Source organism: Bombyx mori, chromosome 20 (assembly GCF_030269925.1).
Source record: "Bombyx mori chromosome 20, ASM3026992v2".
NCBI lineage: Eukaryota > Metazoa > Arthropoda > Insecta > Lepidoptera > Bombycidae > Bombyx > Bombyx mori.
The window spans coordinates 5,227,837-5,254,513 of record NC_085126.1 but is presented as its reverse complement, the minus strand read 5'-3'; the positions used below and the strand labels follow the sequence as shown (position 1 = coordinate 5,254,513).

Genomic DNA, 26,677 nt, shown 5'->3' with positions numbered 1-26,677 from the left:
TCTAACATTGAGTGGTTTCGGAAGACAATTATAACGAAAACCTCCACTTTGAGACAAGGTTTCAACGAAGACTCGGTTCTATCATAACAAAAAAAAAACAACCTGGAAAAGATTTAATAATTGTGTTTATTATTTTTATTATGAACATTTTATGACACATTTGAGACTTCGATCTCATGTCTCAAATGTCTCAGGTTGAGTGGTAACATTTATGTTTTTTTTTTTTTTTTTTTTTTTTTTTTTTTTTTTTTTTTTTTTATGATTGAAAGTTTACTGGTGGCCCGAAGGCCTTTCCAGTTTCACCAGGACAGGTGGGCGAGCAAAGGCTCAGCCAAGAGGGGTGGGATTTGCTAACAACTGCCCGAGCGCCTCCGAAGGAGACCTAACAACTCAAGAGCAATTGTTTCGCGAATGAATCTACTACCGGATCGGAATCGCGACCCGCTGAGAAGATCCGGCGAGAAACTCAGCGGGCTGATGCATGGGTTAGATTGCACGTCGACCTCTTTGTCGAGTTCGACGAGTACGGTTACCGGGGTCCCTAAGCCTGCCCCTAGTATTAGAGCTGAAGGCATCTAATGCAAAGGTTATTGGATCTGATGGATCCGTAAGGACGTGTCTAGGGCGTCGACGGTGACTGGCTCCTGCATGATCAGGATTCGGGGAGTAGTCAGCGGCGGCAACGATAAGGCGATTATCATGACGCATAGCCTTATCGAAGTATCGTTCCGACGCTGACTTCATGTATTTCCGAATTGATTCGAGGCCCAGGTCGTCGTGTAGGTCAACGTTCCTCACGAACCACGGAGCCCCGACAGCTAACCTGCAAAAGCGGGATTGTAGGGATTGGAGGGTGTCTATGTGTGTGCGGGCCGCGTGAGCGAACACCACACTCGCGTAAGTCATGACGGGCCTTATGCAAGTTTTGTAAAGTGTCACCTTGTTCCGAAGGGACATTTTACTCCGCTTACAGATCATGGGGTAGAGTCTACCGAGAATAAACGCGGCACGGTCACGGACTGATTTTATATGCGGGCGGAATGTCATCGATGCATCCAGGGTAACGCCCAGGTACTTGACCTTCCTGGCCCAGGGTATGGGTTGTCTAAAGAGAGTAATCGGGGGTGTGAGATTCCTCCTCCTAATCCGGGAGGAAATCCGTGTGGAGCTTCCCCTCTGAAATAGCACCGCAGTACTTTTCGCTGGGTTGATGTCTATGCGCCATTTTCGGAACCACTGTCCTAGGGCTAGGGCTGCGCTCTGAAGCTTCTTCGCGATTAGGGACTTGTTTCTACTAGAATAGTAAACAGTCGTGTCGTCGGCGAATAAAGCTAAATGGGTCGGCGGCGACCGGGGAATATCGTTGACGAATAAGCTAAATAGGAGGGGTGAGAGGACAGAGCCTTGCGGGACTCCAGCTGTGAGAGGTCGTGGGGAGGAGCGGGTTCCCTCGACTCGATATCGAAAAGAGCGGTTCGACAAGAAGTCCCGTATGATGAGCACGAGACTATCCGGCACGCCCATGTTGAATAGTTTGAAAATCAAACCATTGTGCCAGACTTTGTCGAACGCTTTTGCGACGTCGAAGAAGAGAGCTCCCGTGTATAACGGTTTTGGTCGATTAAGCCCCACAAGAATGTGCTCCGTGAGGCGGTGCACCTGTTGAACGCATGAGTGATTTGTACGGAATCCGAATTGTTCATCGATAAGAATGCCCTTGGATGAGACGAAGTCTCTGAGGCGTTTGTAGAGCAGACGCTCATACAGTTTGCCTAGAGACATGAGGAGGCTAATCGGGCGGTAGCTCGTCGGATGATTTTTTGGTTTACCGGGTTTATGTATGCCGATAACGTCCGCTTCTTTCCACACCGCGGGAAAGATACAGTTCGCCATAGCGGCATTGAAAATAGATGCCAACATCACGATGAGTTGGACGGGTAGAAGTTTAATAACGCGGTTGGATATACCGTCGGAACCGGGAGCCTTGCGAGGACGTAGGTCTTTGATCAAGTCTTTAACTTCCATCGGGGTGACGGGTGGTAACGCATCAGAGGGTGGCAAGGAGGCTCTGCGTTCTACCTCACTGTCTACTAATTCTACATGAACAGGGTCCACGGATTGAGTGCTGGGCGTGCACTGGGTTTGCAATGTATCGGCCAGCAGCTCTGCTTTTTCGTCATCATCGAACGCCGCGAGTCGGCCTGAGGGGCCTACGAGGGGGGGCATAGTTACTACCGTATCCGATTTGAGAGTACGAGCTAAGCGGTAGTAAGACCTTTGGGAGGGCGCGAGTCCTTCTAAGAAATCAGACCATCTGGCATCTCGGACTTCGGCGATGCGAGACTTTACGTCGCGTTGTAGGGCACGCATTCGAATACGATTTTCCGCGGTAGGATACCTGTCGTAGGCGCGTATCGAGGCGTTCTTAGCTCTAAGGAGTTCCCTAATATCGTCGGACAATTTGAAGCGGTGAAGGAAGTCCTCCGCTACAACTTGTTTCGATGACCTATCTAATGTCGAGGTGATGTGTGACGTTAAGATGTCTATGGCTTCAGCGGTATCCTGAGGAGACGGGATAGAGTCCGGGTTAAACGGGAGCGATGGTGGATCAGATTCAGCCAGGCTGATGCCCAGCGTGTGCCAATCCACCACAGTCCTCGTGACGGGAACGGAATCGGGAGCGCGACCGAGCTTCATAACGACGGGACGGTGGTCTGAATCTAACTCTGAAACTACTTCGATCGAGTGTAAGCGCAGAGTTACGTTTTTTAATAACGCTATGTCGAGTATATCCGGGCGATGCGCGATATTTAGCGGGTAGTGAGTCGGTGTTAGCGGAGCGACGATATCGAAGGCGAGATCATCGACTAACGCGTCAAGCCGCCTGCCATTCGGGGTTGTGGTGTGTGAGTTCCACCTGATGTGTTTACAATTTAGGTCGCCCGCCAGAATGACAGAGCTCCCCATACCGAGCAGCGCCTCGATATCACTGCTTAGAACGATCTTATCCGGTGGAAGATAAACGGACGCGATAACGATCGGCGCGTGTCCCGTCAGTGAGATTCGGCACACTGATGCTTCGATATTAGCGAGCGCGGGAGGATCGAGCGGGACGCAATGCAGGGCTCTTCTATAGTAAATGACGGTACCACCACCACGGGCAGAGAGCCTGTCGTTCCTGACCATGTTATAGTTCGCGATTTTAGGGTCACGGCGCGCGGGCTTAAGTAGGGTCTCCTGCACTAAAAAGATATCAATTTGGTGGTCACGCAAAAAGTCAGAAACCTGATCACGTTGATTTGCGAGACCGTAAGCGTTAAAAAATCCTATCGTTACGGATAGGGGCTTTATTCTACTTATATACGCCATTGATTACCGGCGGAGTGAGGGGAGGACGTACGTATTTAATGACGCGTATACGTCGGCGTATTCCTGCACAACGGCGATAAAGTGTTGTGCAGTGGAGGCAGCGCGAATGGCGTCGCCCAAAGCGTTAACGCGCTCAAAGTTGATCGACTGAAAGAAGTCGATCGCTAAAGCGAGATTGTCGGACGCGGTCGGAGGGCAAGTCGCGGGAGAGGGACGAGTCGCGGGGGCGGGACGAATCGCGGAGGAGGGAGTTGTAGCCGTGTTCGTGTACGGCAGCGGTTTTGCCCAGGCCGAGACACTGGGCACCGCCGCCGGAACGAACGCTGGCTTAGCCTGCGACGCAGAGGGTGCCGAGGCTTTGATGTCTGGGCCGGAAGCTCGGAGGCGGTTTTGGCGGGCGACGCGGCGATTTATTTTAGGGGCTCGGGGGCAACCACGGTAATTCGCGGGGTGACCCTGTGTTCGACACAGGACGCAGCTAGGCGGTTCCGTCGCGGTTTTTTGGTCGCGAGCGCAGAGGGCCGTGGCGTGATCGCCCAAACACTTAACACATCGGGGGCGCGCGTGACAGTTACGGGAAGAGTGTCCGTACAATTGACAGTTATGGCACTGGCTAGGAGTGCCTTTTTTATGGGGGGCTTCGACAGCGATACCAGAGAGCCTACAGACGGTCTGTGTGTTAAAGATTTTCTTAGCCTCGGGGGTAGGCTGGAGAGCGACTAGAACCATATTATATGGCTCCCTACCGCGACCGGTGTGCATACGGTGCACAGAATTCACTGGTAGGCCTTGTTCTAACAGGTCGGCTTTTACGAGCTCTACATCTAACTCTTTAGGGATTCCGCGTATTACAACGCGGAGTTCGCGCTCCTCCTGGAGCGTATACGTATGGAAACTTATACGCTCCTTACGGAGGTAAGAAGAGAGGGCCCTATGGTCGTCGGGTGTTTGAACCTTAATTTGAATGCCGTTCGCGAGGTTACGGGCATTCGTGAAATTTATATTTTTGGCCTTAAGGGCCAGGCAAACTCGATCCCAAGCTGCCTTCTCCTGAAGGATAACCGGGGGAGGGGTCTGGGTTTTATTTTGTGCCACCGGACGCGGCGACGGAGTGGCACGGGCTGGGGGCGCAACGGGAGTCTGAGGGCGGGGGCGCGACGCGTTCACGGCTTTGCTAATTTTAGCGGCCGCGGGAGCTCGAGACTCCGCGGCACGCTTCTTACCCTTCTGTACCAGGGTGAATCCATCCGTCGATGAGGCGGGGGCGAGGTCGACCTCCATGTCCGAGTCAGAGTCGGAGCACGAGGAGGCGGGTGCAGGCGACCTACGAGCAAGTGTAGGTGTTTTAGAGGGCGCGACGGAGGCCGCGGATGATCGCTCAGCTGAAACGATGGTCACGGCGGACGACGCAGCAGCTTTTCTCGCCAGTATAGGCGACACGGGAGCGGCAGGCACGACAGAGGCTGCGGTGCTCAATGCAGAAGCTCTGCACGCAGGTACAGGCGACGCAGGAGCAGCGAGCGCGGCGGAGTCCTCGAGAGGGCTCGCAGTGTGATTGGCCTTGAAGGCCAAAAACTCCGAGGCGAGCTGTGGGTGGCGAAGTCGGAGGAATTCCGCGAATACAGCGTCCATGATCGCTGAGTACCCAGGTGGGGCGGCCCCGGGTCTTGAAAACACTCGCCTTGCGGCGAGGCCCCAACTTCTCGGACCTGAGCGGTTCTATTGAACACAGGTGGCAATGCGGCGCGATTACTACAGAACAAAGAAAAAGCACAACAAAACAGAAATTACGAAAAGAAACAAAACAAATAAATACTTGCAGGAAACCACTTTGTCGGCAGATGTACCACGAACACAGAAACAACAAAAGGAAACAAAACAAATAAAAACTTCCAGAAAGAGCACTTAGTCGGCAGATGTACCACAAACACAGGCCGCGCGAACAATGGCCGGGCTAACAAAAGCCGGGCGAACAAAGACCGGGCGATCGAGTGGACGATGAGCACGTCCGCACGTGACGGGTGCCTCTATCGGAATGAACATTTATGTTGCGATAAGCTTTGGTAAGCTTTGGTAAGTAACAATAAGTGTTTATAAATTATGCTTGAGGCATTATTATTTTCGCGGTTTGGCTGGTGGGTAGCCATCATACAACGCAAGATACTTGACAGATGCGTGAATCTCGCTTACGACATTTTCAAGATAAGCTCGCATATATACAAGTTCCGAACAACAACATTCGGACCGTCGGTCTACCGAGCAATATCACCCGCTCGGTGAAAGATCTTCCCTTTGTCGTTTAAGCCTTTCCAAACGCGGTTTTCTTGGAAATAATTGGAATAAATTGGAAATTAAACTCGACATATTTCTCATCGAAGCGCAAATAGCAGTAGCCAACGCCAATCGCCACTGTGAATTTGGCAACATTTACGTGCAAGACGACGATTTATAAACTCTCCGACTTTCAATAATTGCTTGTTTTGACATTAAAATTGCATAGCGTGCGTTAACGTATTGCAAATCGATTTTTAAAACAAAATCGAATCGATTTAAAATCCAAACGCTGTATCGAATAATCGTTCGCAACCCTAATTTGTTACTGTCGTATGCTTTTTTTTAGCTTTACGTTTTTAGCGTATATATAAAATTTTAAACGTTCGTCTGCTTTAAGTGTTTGTCAGAGCCCGTAGATATTACAACATTAATGTCCTCAATCACCTTGAGACACGTGATCAATGTTTCAATTGACAAATTGCTTCGCGGTACTAAGACGTCTAACGGTGGTATCTATTACCCTCGCCTGTCGCAACAAACTCTAGCATAAAAAGTTATAGTCAATTAAAAATTAAATTAAAACATTTAATAATTAACTTAAGTTGAATGACGTAAAGTATTTTGTTAGCGAACGCTTTAATCTATGCTAAATCATTAAAAGTTCTATCTTTCTTATCTATATATTAATACGTGAAGCAAAAACCTTGTATCCCTTTTTATGAAAATTGCGCGGACCGAGGAGTATGAAATTTTCCACACTTATAGAGAATATAGAGAAGAAGTGCACAATGCTAATATTTTTTCAAAATAATGCATAAAAGATATATTAAATCAATAAAGAAAACATTACACACACTACATACTATGTATTTGACGCACACACGCAAGCATACTATTTATTGTCAAACTTTTGTTCTTGACGTCTGTTGTCAAATTGAGATTAAATATTGTTTGTCTTTGTTAATATTTTTTTATAGTGTAGTCTTGGTGAAATTTGTGATTATAGAAGCATAAAATACAATCATAATAGTGTACAAACCTACAATTCCAATTAATTATAGTCGAATTTCGACTAGTGCGGGACCTCTAGTAAACGATAATTCTCTCTCACTTTCTTTCTCATAAGCACAAGGAAAAAGCATGTACCCGGAACATGAAAATTAATGTACACAGATTAATCTTACCTCAATAAATTATGCGGACGACAAAATGATATATTTCCACATCAATGTTTTGTAATTTACGTCCAGCAAGAAGCGGTTTTTTACATTTTATATTTGGTATAAATTTGAAATTTAAATTGTTTATTGAAAAATATATGTTTAAGCTCGTATACACAAAATTATAATTTGCGTAATTACTGGTGGTAGGACCTCTTGTGAGTCCGCACGGGTAGGTACCACCACCCTGCCTATTTCTGCCGTGAAGCAGTAATGCGTTTCGGTTTGAAGGGTGGGGCAGCCGTTGTAACTATACTTGAGATCTTAGAACTCATATCTCAAGGTAGGTGGCGCATTTACGTTGTAGATGTCTATGGGCCCCAGTAACCACTTAACACCAGGTGGGCTGTGAGCTCGTCCACCCAACTAAGCAATAAAAAAAAAAAAAACAATGCTAGCGCGCAAAGCGTTTGTGTGTAATCTGTAATGCCATATTTTTAGATAAAATAATCAAACCTATGTTAACCTTTGCTGACATTAATCGCTTCTGTGAGCACTTATGAACAGAATCAAGTACACGTTGAGTAATGAATCAATTTTTAAAGTCTGATATTTCTTAATGAAAAATTCGAAGCATTATAATATTTAATTATTTTTAATTTGCATGGATGTTACAGAAAAACGAATCAAATACATTAATGATAATTCAAAGTAGTTTTACGTTTTAATCTAGCGTTGATCATTTTCCTATTAATAATTTCTGGCGTTTCGAATATTATACAGTTTTTGTGGCAATAGCAGACTGATAGTGGCCGTGGCCGTAAAAGTAGAATTATTTACGTCAACGGCTTGAAAACCGGAAAAAAATACTACACGGGGATGTTAAAAAAAACATAAATTATTGAGGTTTCTTCCAACACAAAAATCAATGGAACGTTTGTGCAACAAGGCATATTATTATATTATTATATATATTATATTATAATTATCTACTAGATGGCACTACGTGGGAATGAGGCGTTCACTCCTGGCCAGTTCATTTTTGATTATTATTATTATTTTGTAATTGTATTTTTTGACTTGTTTTATCGTTTATTGCAAATATTGTTACTAATATAAAAAAAAAAATTGAGAAAAAAACAAAAAAAAAAGCCCGCTGAGTTTGTTTCGCCGGTTCTTCTCAGGACTGTGGCTTTTTTTGGAACCGGTGGTAGAGTTAACATTGTTTATATTTTGACATTCAACAAGTGTGTTATACTGACATCTAAGTTGAAATAAATGATTTTAAATTTGATTTTTTTTTTTATTGCCTTTGTTGGCACACGGACATACGGCCCACTTGATGGTGAGTGGTTACCGTCGCCCATGGACTTCAGCAATGCCAGGGGCAGAGCTAAGCCGCTACCTAATTTGAATACTGAATTTGAATACTTTATAATGTAACCTTTATAATAATATATAATATGATATGTAATTGAGAATATATTTTTAAATCGCCATGCAAGCTTTACGAATCTCGTAGGAACGGATATGAGTAATGTGTCGTGTAGAGCTAAAATACGCGACAAAACAAGACTGTCTAATAATCATGTTTTGCCCAATTTGAGCGACTCGTGGAGCAATAGCTAGCGCCCTTGACTGCTGGGCCAAGAGTCGTGGATACGATTCTATCTACAGTTAGGTTTGTTTGATTTGGTTTAATATCATCTGAAAAGTACAAAAGTATGTTTATCATCTTGGTTTCCATAATAAAGCATTGGTACAGGGCCATGTGATTGTGTTTTTTATTTATTTATTTATTGCTTAGATGAGTGGACAAGCTCACAGTCCACCTGGTGTAAAGTGGTTACTGGAGCCCATAGACATCTACAACGTAAATGCGCCACGCACCTTGAGATATAAGTTCTAAGGTCTCAGTATAGTTACAACGGCTGCCCCACCCTTCAAACCGAAACGCATTACTGCTTCACGGCAGAAATAGGCAGGGAGGTGGTACCTACCCGTGCGGACTCACAAGAGGTCCTACCACCAGTTAATTGTATTTGGTAGCCGATTATTTGTTTATCAATTTTATTTCAAATTATGACGATAAGTTTTAAGCCAAACTTTATTAAGTGAATGTGACCACGAAAACTGTAAAGTATTGGATACGTCTGAAACATTATTAAAAAAAAAATAAATTAAAACTATGTTTGTCAAATCGTTTGTAAATAACGATCCTTATTTAAATTTTTTTAGTTCTGTCTGTAAATTTAAGTTCAATTGCCTGAAATGATCCTTAATAAGGCTTTCGGCCATGCGATATAAATGGTACAGGGGTTCCGACAGCTCTATTTAACAATACTATAAAATCAGTAGTCAGCGGCTTGGCTCTGCCCCTGGCATTCCTGACGCCTATGAGCGACGGTGACCACTTACCATCAGGTGGGCCTTATGCTCGTCTGCCTCCAAGGCAATAAAAAAAAATTCTCTTAACAATACTATAAAATCGTTCGTCATGTTTTCTACACTGGACTGGCTAGACGTCGGCACAGATTACTAAATAAGTAATGTCGTAATGACGTCATAGTTAAAATTCAATAATTAAAACGGCTTAACGACATCAATTGTGTGCGTTATTGTAGATGTATAAAATGTCAGCAGCGCGATGACAAGTTCAGGGTGATGCTATTTTAATACGCTTTTATTAGCTTCAGACGTAGGTACGTATGTTAGTATGTAACGGAAATTTTGAACATGATTTTGACCCCCTTCAATGCGTCGGATTAAATCGAAATTTGGCATACTTATTAAGGACCGATGACAATTCAATATTTAAAAATTTCAAAACGATTTAAAAAAATTAAAAAAAAAATCAACTAAAAATGAAAAAAAAAAATTGTTTAAAAAAATATATATAGATTTTATATAAAATCCCACTAAAAATAGAAAATAAATTTTAATAGATTTGAATTAAAAATAGTGTAAGGCAAAATGATTTTATTGTAAAAAAGCGTGGGGTGCTCTTCAGGATATTATCAAAATAGCCCTTCTACTCATATCTGTTCATAAAATATTTATAACTACTGATACCATGCATCCCACATATTTCGACGTTATTGAAGCAAGAATTGGTGTTATGGTGTATTCGTGTGAAACAGTGGACGAATTTCATGTCTCATGGTGGGTGGCCGCTATCACGCTGTGACGTTCATAGGGTTTAATGACCAGTTTACACCAGATCTCTGCGAAGCCATAAAAAACGAATTTACGCCCTATATAAATAATACGCAATGTAACCTCTATATGATTTATGACATAAATCTTAAAAGAGGTTATAATATGATATACAGGTGACATAAAGGGTATTTTGAATATTGAAACATTAGAAGAAGAAACATAGATATATTAAACATTTTTGAATATTGAAATATAAAAAAACATAAAAACTGGTGTAGCAATAGTTTTAAATGTTGTTTCTCTATATAGAGCAACTCAGTTTGTGCTATGGTTTTACTGGGCTAAGCTTTATTTTGATGTGAATAAAATAATACGTTATACGCATATCTTGTTACGAATGTTTTTATTTTGCACAAGAAATTAAACTTCGATGATCAATTTGACCACCGTGAACCTAAATCTAAAACCTAGAACCGTTACGTGAGTATCTTAAGGCAACGTTCCAAAACGTTACCTATTTATCGTGACCACAGTTTATACACAGTTTATGGTATATAGAATTACATATCCGACCCAAAGGCGGGGCAAAGAAAAGCTGCTGTCGCCCAAAACATACCGAATCCTTCGGACCCGCTCTCGGTGCTGTTAGGCTATTCAAGCACCGGTCATCGTCCTCGCCAAACTCGAAGAGTTCGACGTGCGTACTAGTCCATAAACACAACCCACTGAGTTTCTCGCCGGATCTTCTCAGTAGGTCGCGATTCTGGTCCCGTGGTAGATTCAGCGAAGCACTGCTCTTGCTAGGGCCAGTGTTAGCAAATTCTCTCAGGTTGAACCCGTGAGCTCACCTACCAGTCTGCGCGTAGTTGACATAGCCCCTTAAGCTACCAACGATTAGGTAGGGAAAATTGTTAAATCTCTTTGGGACAGCCAGAATTCGATAGTGAAAATCTAATATAAAAGTCGATGAGTGTGTGTCCGTACTGACTCCGAAGCCGCTGCACTGATTTCGATGAGATCTTCAAGAAATCTTCAGATTGGTCCAGTCGGTGATCCTGTTTGGTAAGGAGCCAATCAAAGTCAAAGATCGGCCCGCACAGCGGACTGAACTTGACTAAGCAATTTAATAGAGAAGTATGTATTTTAATAAAAAAATCGGTAACCGTGGTATGGCACAAAGTTGGCTATAAGTTCATTTACTCTTGTGCAGAATAAATAGCGTTATTGCAATTGTAATAAAGACTATGCTTTCACTGATATATTTTAACCATTCTGTCCGTAAACAAAAATTACAAATAGCTTTTACGAATAACTATTATTAGACGTGTGATAATAAAAGAACTATTTTAAATTTGGAAGCAATAAATATAACAATTGAAACGAACAAGGCGCGAGACACGTCACGCGCACAATGATCGATTATTAATATCGATTATTGAAATCGATTTCCGAATGTTGATACGGATCGAATGTATTAATGTCGACAGCACGAGATTTAAGATTGTTTATGATTGTTCTATAGTTGCGGGTGAGGTCCATTGACCTAGGTCGATTGTTTCCTGGCTCTATCACAAATCGATTCAATTTAGATCAGATAGTTTAGAAACGAAGTTAGAAATAATTAATTAATAACTAACTGAAAATGTTTCCTTATCGTATTTGTATAATTATATTTTTTACTTTTTTTTTATGATTGAGAGATTACTGGTGGCCCGAAGGCCTTTCCAGTTTCACCAGGACAGGTGGGCGAGCAAAGATTCAGCCAGGCAGATTTTTTACTACAGACCACTTGCTAGTATGGATTTTACAATTTATCGATTTTAAAATCCATAGCGATCTTGAAATCGATATCATTTCGTATCGGACCTTCGGTTTTGATCTTGAACTGGATTGGCTTCGTTTTAACATTGTGTCGCGTGTTATTAAGCCATATACACATTGCATACATTATTCATTGTTGACCATGTTCACACCTTTACGGCAGGGACGTGGAATTGTTAACGGCGAACTAGATGTCCATGCGTGGTAGTTATCAATCTTGTCACTTATGAAGACCAGAAATTTTAGTGTTATCTAGAAGCAGCTAATGCGTAATTTGCTACTCATATCTAATGTATTGTGCTAAACGCTAACACTTACTTCAGACTTATCTAGTATCAAATGGTTATCTGAGCACGTAGATATCACAATGCGAATTTCACCAACTCTCCTTGAAGCATGAGGCACAATCGTTACCACTTAACACCAGTTGTGTTGTCCCCCATCCACCATACATTTAATCGAAAACAAAATCGATTTTTGACACACATTTAGACGTGCAATTTTTTTATTAAGACTCCTCCATAATTATTAACATTGAATCATTGTCAATCTATGTAAATCGAGACATCTTATGGTACAATAAAGCTTATTAATGTCATTACTTTAAATAAAATTTTGGGTTTATGTAATAATTTCGTGTCTATAAAATGAATCAATTGCCTTCTTGATCATGTTTAAGTTTTTTTTTTTTAAATTATAAACAGCTGCTTTTCTCACAATGATTCATTGCATCCGCTTTGTCCGGGTCTTGTAGGTGGTGTTGATTCATTAATTATTTAAAAAATAAATAATTAATATATATATGTAAGTATAATGATATAGAATATTCTAGATTGATTGAACAATAAAAGCGTTAATTTTGTTTAATAATATATACTAAGAAAACAATATTTAAAGCCATTAATCTACTTTTTGAATTTATATTTGAAACAGAATTATTAAATTATACAAAACTGAACTACTCTCTTCACTGAATGGCAGATGACAGGTCAGTAAATATAGGTCTAAGATTTTTTTATAAAACTAAAATGTTTTAAATGTTTTAAATACTAAAGGATTTTCTTTACATATATATGTAGATAGTTTCAAAAAAAAAAAAACACGTTTAAATACAAAACCGAATTAGCAATTAATTTCATCTTTCCTTTATTATATTGTATCAACAGTGGTGTCAGTATATCAGAGCGAAGTTATAAAGTTCTTGTATTGTAAATTTTCAAGTTAATCGGTGTCTTGAAGTCGGCAGAAATATCATTGAAAGATTCTATTGCATCGAAACACACAAATGTAGAAAGTTAATAAAATCAATGTTTGAAATTTACTAAAGACGCCTGGAGTTACTTAGCACACACGCTTAGAGCGATGGGACAAATGACGCTGGCAGGTACCGATTTATCAAGACAAACCTGTAAATCTATACATATATCAATATAGGTGAAGCAAAAACTTTGTACCCCTATTTACGAAATTCGCGCTAACGGAGGAGTATCAAATGTTCCACACTTATAGAGAATATAGAGGAGGAGAGCAGAATGTTAATATTTTTTGTAATTTTCATCAAAAATACATTAAATCAATAAAAAAAACATTACACAACTACCACGTATTTGACACATACACGCATATATTATACTCTTTTGTCTTATGTCAAACTTTTGTTATTGCTTAAAGTCTGTGATCAAATTGAGAATAGATTAATATTGTTTGTCTTTAATATTATTTATCTTGGTCTTAGGCTTGTCTCTGTCCCTGGCATTCTGCTACATTTCTTCTGGCTTCTGCCTACAAGGGCAATAAAAAAAATACAAATATGACATGATTAATATTGAGATCAGCATTGTTTTGGTAGAAATCGTTATAAAAATGCACTAGGAATTTCGATATCGTGACTCAAGGTGGATGGTGATAGTCACGTTGTGATATCTATGGTATACAGAGACATGTGGTATATCTAACACCAGGTGGGTTGTGATCTGATCTAACCATACTATTTACTATTATTTATTTAGTATTAGTAGAACCTCTTGTGAGTCCGCACGGGTAGGTACCACCACCCTGCCTATTTCTGCCGTGAAGCAGTAATGCGTTTCGGTTTGGAGGGTGGGGCAGCCATTGTAACTTGAGACCTTAGAATTTATATCTCAAGGTAAGTGGCGCATTTACTTTGTAGACGTCTATGGGCTCCAGTAACCACTTAACACCGGGTGAGCTCGTCCAGCAATAAAAAAAAACTATAGAAATATAAAAAAAAAAACTCTAAAACTTAATGTTACTTAAAGTCTTTTCACAAAGCAACTTCAATTAGAGGTCGGAGATCTACGACGAGAGCGGCAGTGATGCTGTGGTAACTCTAAACACCGAACGCTATCAGTATTAATTCAACTGAATCGGAAATAGAAGTGTCCTTTTTTTTGTTGTAATACACCAGCTGCACTTGTGTATTCCGAAATAATTAGATAATAAGAAACACGTTTGAGCTAGCATTATATATGTGAATAGTTGGATGCGAAGCTTGAATTTGTTGTACAAAATTTATCTGTTGACAAATAGTAACTTTGTGTTGAACAATGTAGAGCTTCTTTTCGCAAAACTGCCTGAAGCTGAGCTGACAAAGTATTGTTCGGAATTTGTTTATACGTCTCGGGTAGGGCAAAGACCCTAAAAGGTTATACGGCGTCCCCGCACGGATTCTTGAGCTATGTTTTACGACAGTAAGTGGGGAAACGTGGCCATAAAAAAGTAGGGTTCTGTGAACATAATAATATTACGCAGACCGGTTTTTCTTTTTAATATATTTTTATTGAAGTTATAATTCTTTAGGCGCGTTATGAAAAATTGATGAGAGTGAAACTTCACGATGCGCGGTCACCGTGACACAAAATTAACAGAATGAAGTTGCCCACTAAATCGCTCATTACAATACGACCGACGTTACTTGGCGAGTCTGAATATAGCCGCAGGTGAACTTTCCGAACCGTACCGAGAATTACCTAATTTATACGATGAATGAAATGGATGTCCAATATGCGTGTTTGAGGATGTTGTTTAATCGATTTTTTTTTAAATTGATTAAAATTTAAAAAAATAAAAAAATAAAAATTATAAAAATAAAGTTTAACTTCTTACGCGCGTACATAAGTACACGTACCCTTTTTTTAATTGCACAGGCGGGTGAAAAACTCTATGGCCCACCAAATGCCGCCGTCCACTTTGTGACATAAGCTCTAAGTTTCATAGGACAACGGCTGCCCCACGTAGTACGTAAATTTGGGAATGGCTTAAGTCCAATAGTGGACAAATCTGGGCTGATGACGACGAAGTAGGTATGTACGTAATTAAGCCTATCTTGGATTGGCAGCAATTAGTCGTAGTTTGCTATTATATTTGACAGTATATTATACTACTATTGTCAAAAGCGTCTTTCCTCAAAAATGGCTTCCTAAGGTCCTCAAGTCAGTCCTCAAGTATAGCCATCTATCGATCTGACCCGAACAAAAAGTATTGGATCAAATGTTTCTTTTTTGTTTACATATAATATTACACTCGGTAAATGACTGAGTTTTATGACAATTCGGTCTTGTTTATTCCTTTTTTACAGCCATATATTTGGATCTGAATATTGGATATAATAATATAATTTTAATATAGGTTGAATGCAAAACTGTAATAACAATTCGTGTTTAAAGGCAAAATGTTCGATAATAATGTCAATTCGCCAGTAAATTGACAATAATAATCCAGTTTAACCCAGAATTTTTCATTCTTCTATGGAGTAACCAATAGTATCTAAGTCTTTTCTAAGTTAGCGGGTCAATATCGAGTATTAAGCTAGTCAGTGATTCCCAATCTCTTTTCCCAACCACTTTTAGCGATTTCAAAATTGTTGGGCGACAGCGTGGTTGAGAATCACTGATCGGGCTATGCCTAATTACGAATTAAAAAAATGGCACCAAATGTGTAATATTGCTAACCATTTAACGCTAACCCCGTTTTTGTTGTTTGCAACATGCTCCGATTTAAAGAGCGTGGTTCTTGATTTAATTCATTTCCGTTTTTTTTTTAAATATGTACGCATTTTTCTAATTTTAGGAATCCCAATAGCTTTTTCATTTGTATTCGGTCAAATAATAAAGTCACGTCTTCATAATTATTCATTTTCATAATTACGGAATATGCAAATTTGATGAAAATGTAATTTTTAATGTTCCGCCATTTAGTTTTGTCGTACTTAAAAACACCCGTTGCCTAACTTGTACGTGAATTATTACTTCAAGTGACATTTTAATGAAAATGTCAGCTGTCGAATAAAACTGAACTAGATTAGAATTTACGTAGAAAAAACATTAGAGGTACTATTAAAAATTAAAATATATTTTTTCTTATCCATAGTGCTCGAGCCTCAGTTTCCATCTAATGCCATCAATATGTACAATAAATAGCTTGTAAAAATGCTTTTAAAGGAATTTTCAAATATATGTATTTATAGTAGTATTATTCAAATGAGTCTTCCTTATAGTTTTCCACTAGCAACAAGTTCGAACCAAATACATTTTGACTAATGAGTACTCGACTTTATGAATCAATCGACGAAAAGGTACCACCACCCTGCCTATTTCTGCCGTGAAGCAGTAATGCGTTTCGGCTTGAAGGGTGGGGCAGCCGTTGTAACTATACTGAGTCCTTAGAACTTATATCTCAAGGTGAGTGGCGCATTGTAGATGTCTATGGGCTCCAGTAACGACTTAACGCCGGGTGGGCTGTGAGCTCGTCCACCCATCTAAGCAATAAAAAAATAATAATTCTGAAACGCAAATTTGAAAGTCAATTAACTATCCGTGTTGCACAGCTGCGGTAATTAAAGTTAATAATCATGAGAAATTCCGCAAAAAAATATCCTCGAATTCTAAACGACAGTTCTGCGTCATGTTGCATTTCACATTACCTTGACCTCGTCTGAGTCCGGAAACGAAACGACAACAATAGGTCTTCCTGCTTCCTGCTGTTGTCAAACATGTCATTATTAGCTTTCTTTCATCTCCTGCGCGTTTGTCCTCGGATATAGTAGGGAAATATACGTAGTGACCTTTCATTTTAATATAATTTTGTAGCGATAGCTATCATTGAACTGAAGATATATACGCTTCGAACAATAAAAAATGTTTTAAAAATTATGAAATTATAATTATTTTTGTTTGCCTACCTATTTGCTGGTAGCCCAAAAGGCTATTCCAACTATGTCCTGACGGGTAGGTGAGCACATAATGACATGCTCAACCTGAGAAAATTTGCTAACACTACCCCTAATAACTTTTAAATCACTTTTATTAGCTTCGCACATATAAAACACATGAGAAAATATCAAAAGACATATGGAAACTATTTAAGAAATAAACGTACAAATTTATAAAAATACATTGATAAAACACACATATATAATCATAATTATATTTATACATACACACATACTTACTTACGTTCAGAATTTTCAAAATTTCAAAAGGCTTTCTTACACTGCTTTTAACAAGTACCCACATCACTGGTGGTAGGACCTCTTGGGAGTCCGCACTGTTAGGTACCACCACCCCGCCTATTTTCCGCCGTGAAGCAGTAATGCGTTTTGGTTCGAAGGGTGGGGTAGCCGTTGTAACTATACTGAGACCTTAGAACTTATATCTCAAGGTGGGTGGCGCATTTACGTTGTAGATGTCTATGGGCTCCAATAACCACTTAACACCAGGTGGGCTGTGAGCTCGTCCACCCATCTAAGCAATAAAAAAAAAAACATGATACGAACAATATTCATTTCCAATATTGAATCAGATATGATCAAAACAGCCTTCATCAATCGAAGAAAAACTAACCAACCTCTCAAAGTGGAACAACTGATTTGTGAATCTGGTTTTGTTTGTTGTTTATTGAGTTATCTGACGCGACGCGTTTGTGGAACATTAAAGATTTTCTAACAATGTATATTGTTTTTTTTTCAGGTAAACTACATGGAATTAATGCCTGGTAAAGTTATTTAGAAAAATACAGCAATTTTTTTCCTGAAGCGAGTTTAGCCAATGATCGATTTTTGCTAGTGCACCATCTTGCAGAAATATGCTCCGAGGCGTGAGAGAGAGAGAGAGAGAGAGAGAGAGAGAGAGAGAGAGAGCTTCTTTCTTCTCTTCGATGCGCCACCTTGGGGTAGGGACAGGAGATGGCGTTAATGTCCAACTCCCGAGCCTCCACAGTGCTAGCGACTCGTCAAGACTAGTGAGGGATACCCAAGAAGACTGTATAAATGCTCATTATGCGTCTTGAAACAGAATAACCTGATAATAGAGTATTACAGACCCTCGCTGTTGCTGACCCGGTAGATTATTCCGGAGGTACAAGTGAGTGGCGCCGCTTAGGGGCTTTCGAAAGCTCACAAGCTCTCTCGGTAAGGTTCTAAGGCGATAGGAAATAAAGTGGAAACACTTTGGCTCATAGCTTGGCACTGGGCTTTGTTGCCTAGACGAGTTTGGTCTCTCTTGACGTTCAGCACGTGTTTTTGTATGACAGGCGATTTTAGGCTTTTGATCTTCAATAAACAAAATACCTTGAACGATTTTTATATCTATCTATACAATAATATACATATAATGGACGATCAATTACCTCGACTTTGGTCTTATTAGTTCCGCGAATGATTTGATTTAACAAAACAATAGTATATTATATCCTGAAAATCGGCCGAATACCATTCTTCTGTATTTACATTCATCGGTACTATTGGAAGGAAAAGTGTTTAATTATTTTAAAGTAATTTACAATTTTTGCCGGTGACAGTCCGCATTGTGAGCTCACTCGTGTGAGGTCCACCGTGAAATGTTCATGCATCGGTTTGAAGGATGGGAGAGCTATTATACATACCGATTCACTTCGATCTAATCACAGGTTAGCGGTACTTATATTGCGATGACTGGACGTGGTTATAAATTATTGCCAAGCATTTTGAAACCCTTTTTATTTAAGATAATTTATACTCCAGTAAGTTACACGAGCCGAATTTTCGCATTTCAAAATGTAAATGCAGTTGTTCAAGCTACTTATCTATCACCGCAAATTACACCTTTATTTAATCTAGGCCCTTTTGACCTGACACTACGCAATGCATGTACTAGATTACAATGATAACTTGTGTATTCTGGAAAATCATAGATCTCATAAAACACAGTGCACTTTTAAGTACATAATTGTATTAATTTATTCTTGAAATCAAATTTTTCGACTTTATCTCTATCGGAATATGAAAAAAAGTGTTGGCCTATTAATAATTCCCAGCGGTAGTAGCAGTAAATTTAGCTCCGGCTGTGTCCCGCGATGTCAATAATATTTGCGCAAATATAGTATCGACCCAGTTCTTCGTTGCTGTCTGAAATAAAAGCAAGCCGATAGAATGAAATAAAAAAAACTATATCTTGAGAAAACATTTACATCAGTTTGTAATTCTTAACCACGAGATAGAGGATTGTGATTGCGTAATTTTAAATTCCTTAAACTACGAAATCATGTCTCATACCTAATAAAACGATTAGCTCCACGTGTGTTTGCCAAACAAATGCTTTATGCACTTTTGTTGACAACAATACCTATTTAAAATTCGATCCACGCAGTCTTAATCTGTACGTTCGCGTTCAATGTCACGTTTCTAAATAGATAAAGCGTAAACGCCGTCATTTATCAGACGAATTGAGACTTTATAAACAAAACTGAAGATACGTTTCAGATTCCACAGTCTTTAATGTAATTATGAAAAGTACTTTTTGCGCACGCGCCTTTATTTGTGTTACTGGGTAAAGGGCAAACGTGCCTCGCCCAACTACCTATCGTGGTGCCGCGAAATCTCTATAATCTATGGTGTTTTAGTGGTTTTATCTGTGGAACGTTTCGCGCGGTAGACCATAAACAAATTGTTTTTTAATGGAATAATTTTTAGTGTGGCAACATTATTGTAGGTTTTATTTAATCGTTTTACTGACTTAATTTGCGAATGTTTTTGTTGTGCAAGGTTAATTTGTTGGTGAAGTTTCTACTTCCTATTTAGAAGTAACTTATCTCACAAACTCAAATTGAACTTACAAATTGTTCTTTAGATTCGAAATGATTAAGTGTTGCAAATTAAAAAAAACGTAATTTATTGAAATGAGTTTTATATGTTTCAAGATCGTTGTAATTATTGAATGTATTGAATTTTGGTTTCATTTTAATTTTTCACATTTAGTAGGCTAACCTGATCTGCTAATTGCCTTCGCTTGTGAAGTACCACCCACGCTGGTACTCTGTCGCGAAGTTGCGGTGTAAAGAGTGGAATAGCTGTTATTTCAAAGAAACTGAGACTTAAACCTTCTTGAGAACTGCAAGATCGGTGCCCACATTCATCTTGTGGCGTCTCTGAGTTCCTATGTTCGCTTAAAAGCAGCAGACGGGCAATTCAGAAATTCTGAAAAGGCATGGCCACACCAGAAGCACCAGAAGAAAAACTGCAACTGTTTACTCAATATTAACTGTACCGCTATCTATGTTTAATAGATTGATGATAATTTAATAAATGTAACCCTAACTTTTTATTATTATATATATTTTTTCTTTTTTCTAATTTATGTAGATATTAAATATTTTGTTACTTACTGACAAAGTATTATTCTGGATTTCATATGTCGATTGCATCTATAATTGAAGTGACATCTGCCATGTACTTATTGTCAATTGGTTAATGTTTTGTATTGATGATCGCTTTGTTGGTGCAACTAATTAAATAAATAAATAACTTTACTTCGACTATCAAAACTTTTGCGTGTATAGATGTCCCGAATTTGTAAAGATTATGTTAGTGTGCTGCGTAAAAAGGTTGAGAGCCGTGGTTGTAGGCTGTCAAATTGTAAATAACGAAAGCCAAACTTCTTCTAATAGGTTTTTTTTTGACAATTCTGATAAATAATCCTTCAAATCAGTTACAAAATAATGGTTTGTTTGATTTAATGATTACGTAATATTTCTGGTCGATTATTGAAAGTCTAACAATAAACATCGATGCGAACTAAATCGATTTTTGATCCGCAGAAAATCGATCCGATTTAAACGAACGGTAATCTGTGTCACGATTTTAACAGAAGGTCTGCATTTCGACATTATATCTTTGTCTAAATTTTAAAAGATTTTTTATTATTAGACAACTAGCCGACCCGGCAAACGTTATTTTGCCATAATACATTATTTCTAGGATTTTTTTTTTGTTTTTTGGGCGGACCACCAACTTAAACTTTAGGGGTATGAAAAATAGATGTTGATCGATTTTCAGACCTACTCGATTTACATACAAAATTTTATAAGAAACGGTTGAGCCATTTCAGAAGGGTTTCGCAACAAACATTGCGACCCGAGAATTTTATATATTAGATTATTTGTAACAAACAAAAAAAATATATCGACAAGGGATCAGATTTGTAGGCTGCGTATAAGTTTTAATCGTACATTTGAAAAACATGACATTTAATGACAAGATTAGAACGAATAATTAAAATCGATTCACAATCAATTTTATATACCCCAGCGAGGATCGTTCGAACAAGAATACCAAGCGAAGTTCAACTGTGATATGAAAATTGAGTATATTTATGGAAGGCCTTGGGCTGTTTTGTCGTTTTTGTACACAATTTAGGGTTTATGCCCCCAAAAGGTGTAATATCAACATTCGCTTTCGGTTCTGTATGACTCAGATAGCTCGGTAAAGCCGGTCGCTCACACGCTAAAAGATTTGTGTTCAAGAGGTAAAATGATAAAAAAAATATTTGAATTTTATCTTGTGTGATTATAAATTCAGGGTCAAGATAAGTTTTGTTTTGTGCTTTCATTATCATTTAATTGAGGTTGAAATTTAATGCACTGGTGACGTAGTACCTAATTAGTACTTTCTTTGGTTTTTGCGAGTCACAGACATAATTAAAACTATTTGTACGATTTAATCCCGCGCTTTTTCATGTCACTACATTGGCCGTTTTCCAATTACAGCACAAGAGCGCATTATGCGGCATAATGTTCAACTAAGCTTCAGCATAATTCGTATAATAATTAACCATTACTTAACCATTACTTACAGAGCATAATGCGACTCAGTGACGCACAATGCCGAATTATGCTGAAGCTTAGTTGAGCGTTATGCCGCATAATGCGCTCTTGTGCTGTAATTGGAAAACGGCCATTATATCTGACGTTTCGAATAATTTACAGTTTTCGTGGTCACGGACGACTAAGGCGTTATTCGTCGACCTTTGAATATTGTGCTTAATTAGCTCCGCTTATCTTTGTCTGATAACTTATTTGGTTTCGGCTTGAAGAGAAGAATTATGTAAAGTCACTACGGTGGATAATTGGTACCACCAATGACTGTTTATCGCGTATCGTAAATTATTCCTGTAACCCTCATGTAGATAAAAAGCACCTAATGCATATCTCTGTCATTTATACAAATACTAGCTGGCCCGGCAGACTTCGTAGTGCCTCAATCGATAAATAAAAGACGTAAACTTATGTAAAAAATAAACTTAAAACAAACAAAAGGGATCCGTCCGACGGGGGACACATCAAAGGGAAAACCAAATTGTTATTTTTATTTAAATCCGAGCATTTTCATAATATTTATCTACCTTTTAAAACTCTAGCTTTCCACAAATAATTCAAGACCAAAATTAGCCAAATCGGTCCGGCCGTTTTTGAGTTTTAACGAGATTAACGAACAGCAATTCATTTTTATATACTTATATATAGAAGATAGATTAGTTAATACTAAAAATGGTAGTTCAAGGTAGAGGGGAAAGAGGTCGACCGAAGAAGACATGGATGGAGTATGTGAATGACGATATGAGAGAAAGAGGAGTGAATGTTGAGATGACGACTGATAGAGGAGGATGAAATAGAAAAAAATCGCTGTGCCGACCCTGCCTAGTGAGTGGGATAAGGTGGATACAAAAAAGAAGCTAATACCAAAAGCGACGAATTTTGTTTGAGATTGTGTGTAATTAATCATATCGAACTATTTATCTGCCTCATAATAATTGTCGTCTCGATAGTGAACTCCGGTGAAACTGAATTGCTTGTTTATTTTTTATTCCCTCTTTCAATGGCATGTATCTTTTATCTCATTTATATATAGGTTAGTATACTTCGAAGAACAAGGGTAAAAAAACGGTATTGAAAACAAGAGTGCACAAAATCGCTGACCACTTAAACCCTACCGTTTATTTACGATTTTAGATAACAATATGTTGACTAAGACATTCAGGTGTACTCATATCAAAGGATGTGGTTATGCGGACCTACAAAATGTAGATGTTCGGAACTTATATGTAAGCTTATCTTGAAAATACCGTTAGCATTAGTTAGCAAGATTCAGGCATCAATAAAATATCTTGTATTCCGCAAGAGGTACGCGCTACAGAGCTCATTCCACAAAATATGTCCATATTAAATTCTGTAGGAATAATGTTATCAAATTTAAGTTTTTTTTTACTGTTTATGGTGTAGTAGATGTATGTTAATACTTTGTTGTATGCTAAAATTATTACAGAGTACTTTACAAGAAGTCGTGGGCAGGGAGAGGAAAAAACATTCTCTCAAGTCTCAATACGTAGTCTCAATATCGAAATTTCGCATCGTACCATAATTCGATTTATTCGACTTTATGACAATAAAAAATAATAATCGAGAAACCTTCGTAGGTACTCTGAGAAATTGTTTTTCTTTATTTAATAATTTAAGAACCTGTTTGAGTTACGTCAAATCTTAATATAACCGTGTTTTAATATGGAACGTTTATCCGGACGGATCCCCGACGACATCAGATCGTCAACTCATTTTATTTCATAACATGTTTTTATGTGCGACTCGGGATTTGGTTTTGAAGTGGTTTTAATTTAATTTGATGCTTTTAATTTATATATACGAATTAAAGAATTTTTACGTCTAAAGATCAGAATAGTCATATTCCCAATGATTTATAGATTTATCTGTGACCTCAGTACGAATTAATAATACTACGACTTGCTCGAGCTTTTGTGATTCCTTTTTAACGCGTATCATCTAATGCGACTTTGCCTATATAGTTTCAAATTCTGAAGGCACTCAAATCGAAAACGAAGTAAGTAAGTATTAAGCTTGAACGGAAATACGACTTTTACGATGTAAGATAATGCTTTCAAATAAATATCCGATACTACTGAACGGCGAACCACGATACCCGCGGAACGATACAATCACAACACCATTGATAATATTGAGAAAAAATGTCTGCCATTGTCTCTAAGTCGGCAGTCGGAAAAAACGGAAGGCCCTACCGTGCAAAATTATGACATTCAATGACACTTACATAGTAAAACGGCGTAAAATTAACATTTCAAGACGAGGTTATTACACAAGCCCATGGGAAACAATTTCTTTGGCTTTTTCGCCGATATTCTACAAAAAGGTTTTTTTTATCGCATGGTTATCAGTTTTTTTTTCCTACCTAAGCCCATCCTTAGCCTTAAGAGGCTATTTCAGCGGAACCTTAACTAGTAGGTGAGCTCACGGGGCTCAAACCTGACGACGTTGCTAACACGAACTCTAGCAAGAGCCGTGCTTCGCAGAATCTACCACCGGATCGGAAACGCGACCCACTGAGAAGATCCGGCGAGAAACTCAGTGGGCTGTGTCTGAGAACATGTAGACATCAAAACATAAATTACGCCTCTCATCTTGAGACTTGAGGTCTGAGACACAATTATGTGATATAGTTATGACACTAACGCTAACATAAATATAAATAAATAACTGAAAACAAATCACGCATGGTCTTTTCTGGCCCTAATTTAGGATTCCCTGTGTTAGGGACTGACAGACATGTTTTTACTAATGCTTTTTGATAATAATTCAAAATATTAGTTTTCATAACTAATCTTCTGAACTATTTTCATTTAAAAAATAGGTTCGCACCCGGTATTTTTAATAAGAGTACCAAGTATAATAAGTACCAATAAAATAACTAATATCATAAAATTTCACAATTTGAATATAAGCCTTTCAAATCCCAATACCGTGTCCATAAAATACAGAAAACGAATAATTAATTGCAACATAATACTTCAAACCAGAAAGTCTGGATTTGTCATAAGTTTTTATACATTGTATTTTTCATAAAACAGATCATTCAATCATGACAATCAATCTTGACAATGAAAACCCTGTTAAATCTTTTTCTAAGCCTCGCTTCAATACTGATACGCTTGTTGAATTAAAAAACTTAAATCAGTATAAAAACATCCTTAAAAAATGCTAATTGAGATGTAGTTTTCTAAATACTAGTGGTCCCGCAGTAGTCGAAATTCGACTATAATTAATTGGAATTGTACACTATTTTGATTGTATTTTATACTTCTATAATCACAAATTTCGCCAAGACTACACTATAAAAAATATTAACAAAAGCAAACAATATTTAATCTATTCTCAATTTGACAACAGACGCCAAGAACAGAAGTTTGACAATAAATAGTATGCATGCGTGTGTGCGTCAAATACATGGTATGTAGTGTGTGTAATGTTTTCTTTATTGATTTAATGTATCTTTTATGCATTATTTAAAAAAAAATTAGCATTGTGCACTTCTTCTCTATATTCTCTATAAGTGTGGAAAATTTTATACTCCTCCATCCACACAATTTTCATAAAAAGGGATACAAAGTTTTTGCTTCACGTATTAATATATAGATTACCAACCAGAATGTCTGGAGTTTTTCATAAGTTTTTCTATATTGTATTTTTCATAAAGTAGATCATTCCTAAAACCCTGTTAAATATTTTTCTAAGCCTCACTTCAATACAGACAAGCTTGTTGAATTTAAAACTTCAATCAGTATAAAGATATCCTTAAAAAATGCAAAGTGAGATGTAGTTTTCTAAATATGTGCTTCAATAATTTTATCTTGGCGTCCATTCTAAATGTCATTGATATATTTGAACATACATAATTAATGGATAATATTATGTTAGTTGATTGTTTACACGTGACGTGGGTGGTCGTGATACCTAATAGTAAATTTGAGTACGCTTTAAACGTAGGAGAAACAAGATTCGCTTTTCATTATTAAATTATAAAAAACTGAATAAATAATATAATAATGACTATTTAAAATCATTTAATAGCTTTTGCTAATGTCTTATGATAAAAAAAAGATGGAATAATATTTTAAGTTATAGATAAAAATGCGTTTACTTTATTGATTCTTTACGAAGTTGTTTATATATTTAACGTCATATCTTTTAGGCCACAACAAATTCATATTCTTGTGTATTAACTCAGTAGTTAATGTAACGCAAAAAGTTCGGATCTTTTTGATGTGAAACATCTATAGCCGCACGTAAAACCGATTTCTGGCGTGGCGACGCATGCCGTGGCGACGCGTCGCCATGCGCAATCGACTGTGCGATTCTCTCCCACTCGATCCGGCGTTAAGCCATCTCTCTTGCTACACTGAGCTCGGATACTTATAGTGTATACTCCGTAGTGTATACAGTGTTGTTTACTACAGTACACATAACCTGTGTTTTACTTGAAAATAAATTATTTTTCCGTAATATTTTATTTTATCATTATGACATATTTAGTTCCTATCACAACCTGTTCTTTTCTGCGTATTACTTTTACAAAATAATTTCGATGTTTCACATCTGCCAGGCGTCCCGTGACGGCTCACATTTTTTTTATCCTTTACAATAAATAGTTTTTCAACTCGAACAATTATTTCAGTTGTCTTCGCTCTATCATCTTTTCTGATCAGTTCTAATAATATTAAGATGAAGCATTGAACTACAGTATTTATAAACGTATGACG

The 26,677-nt window shown here is 38.3% G+C and overlaps 1 protein-coding gene and 1 long non-coding RNA gene across 9 annotated transcripts in view; one reads left to right on the top strand and one right to left on the bottom strand.

Moving 5' to 3' along the window:
* Adamts-like (A disintegrin and metalloproteinase with thrombospondin motifs like) overlaps positions 1-26,677 on the top strand; it is a 179,209-nt gene that overhangs the window by 82,039 nt on the left and 70,493 nt on the right.
* On the bottom strand, positions 18,763-19,465 carry LOC134200805 (uncharacterized). The gene is made up of 2 exons (XR_009975871.1): positions 19,333-19,465; positions 18,763-19,185 (listed from the first exon to the last, which is right to left on the bottom strand). It is a non-coding gene; the product is annotated as an uncharacterized LOC134200805 (long non-coding RNA).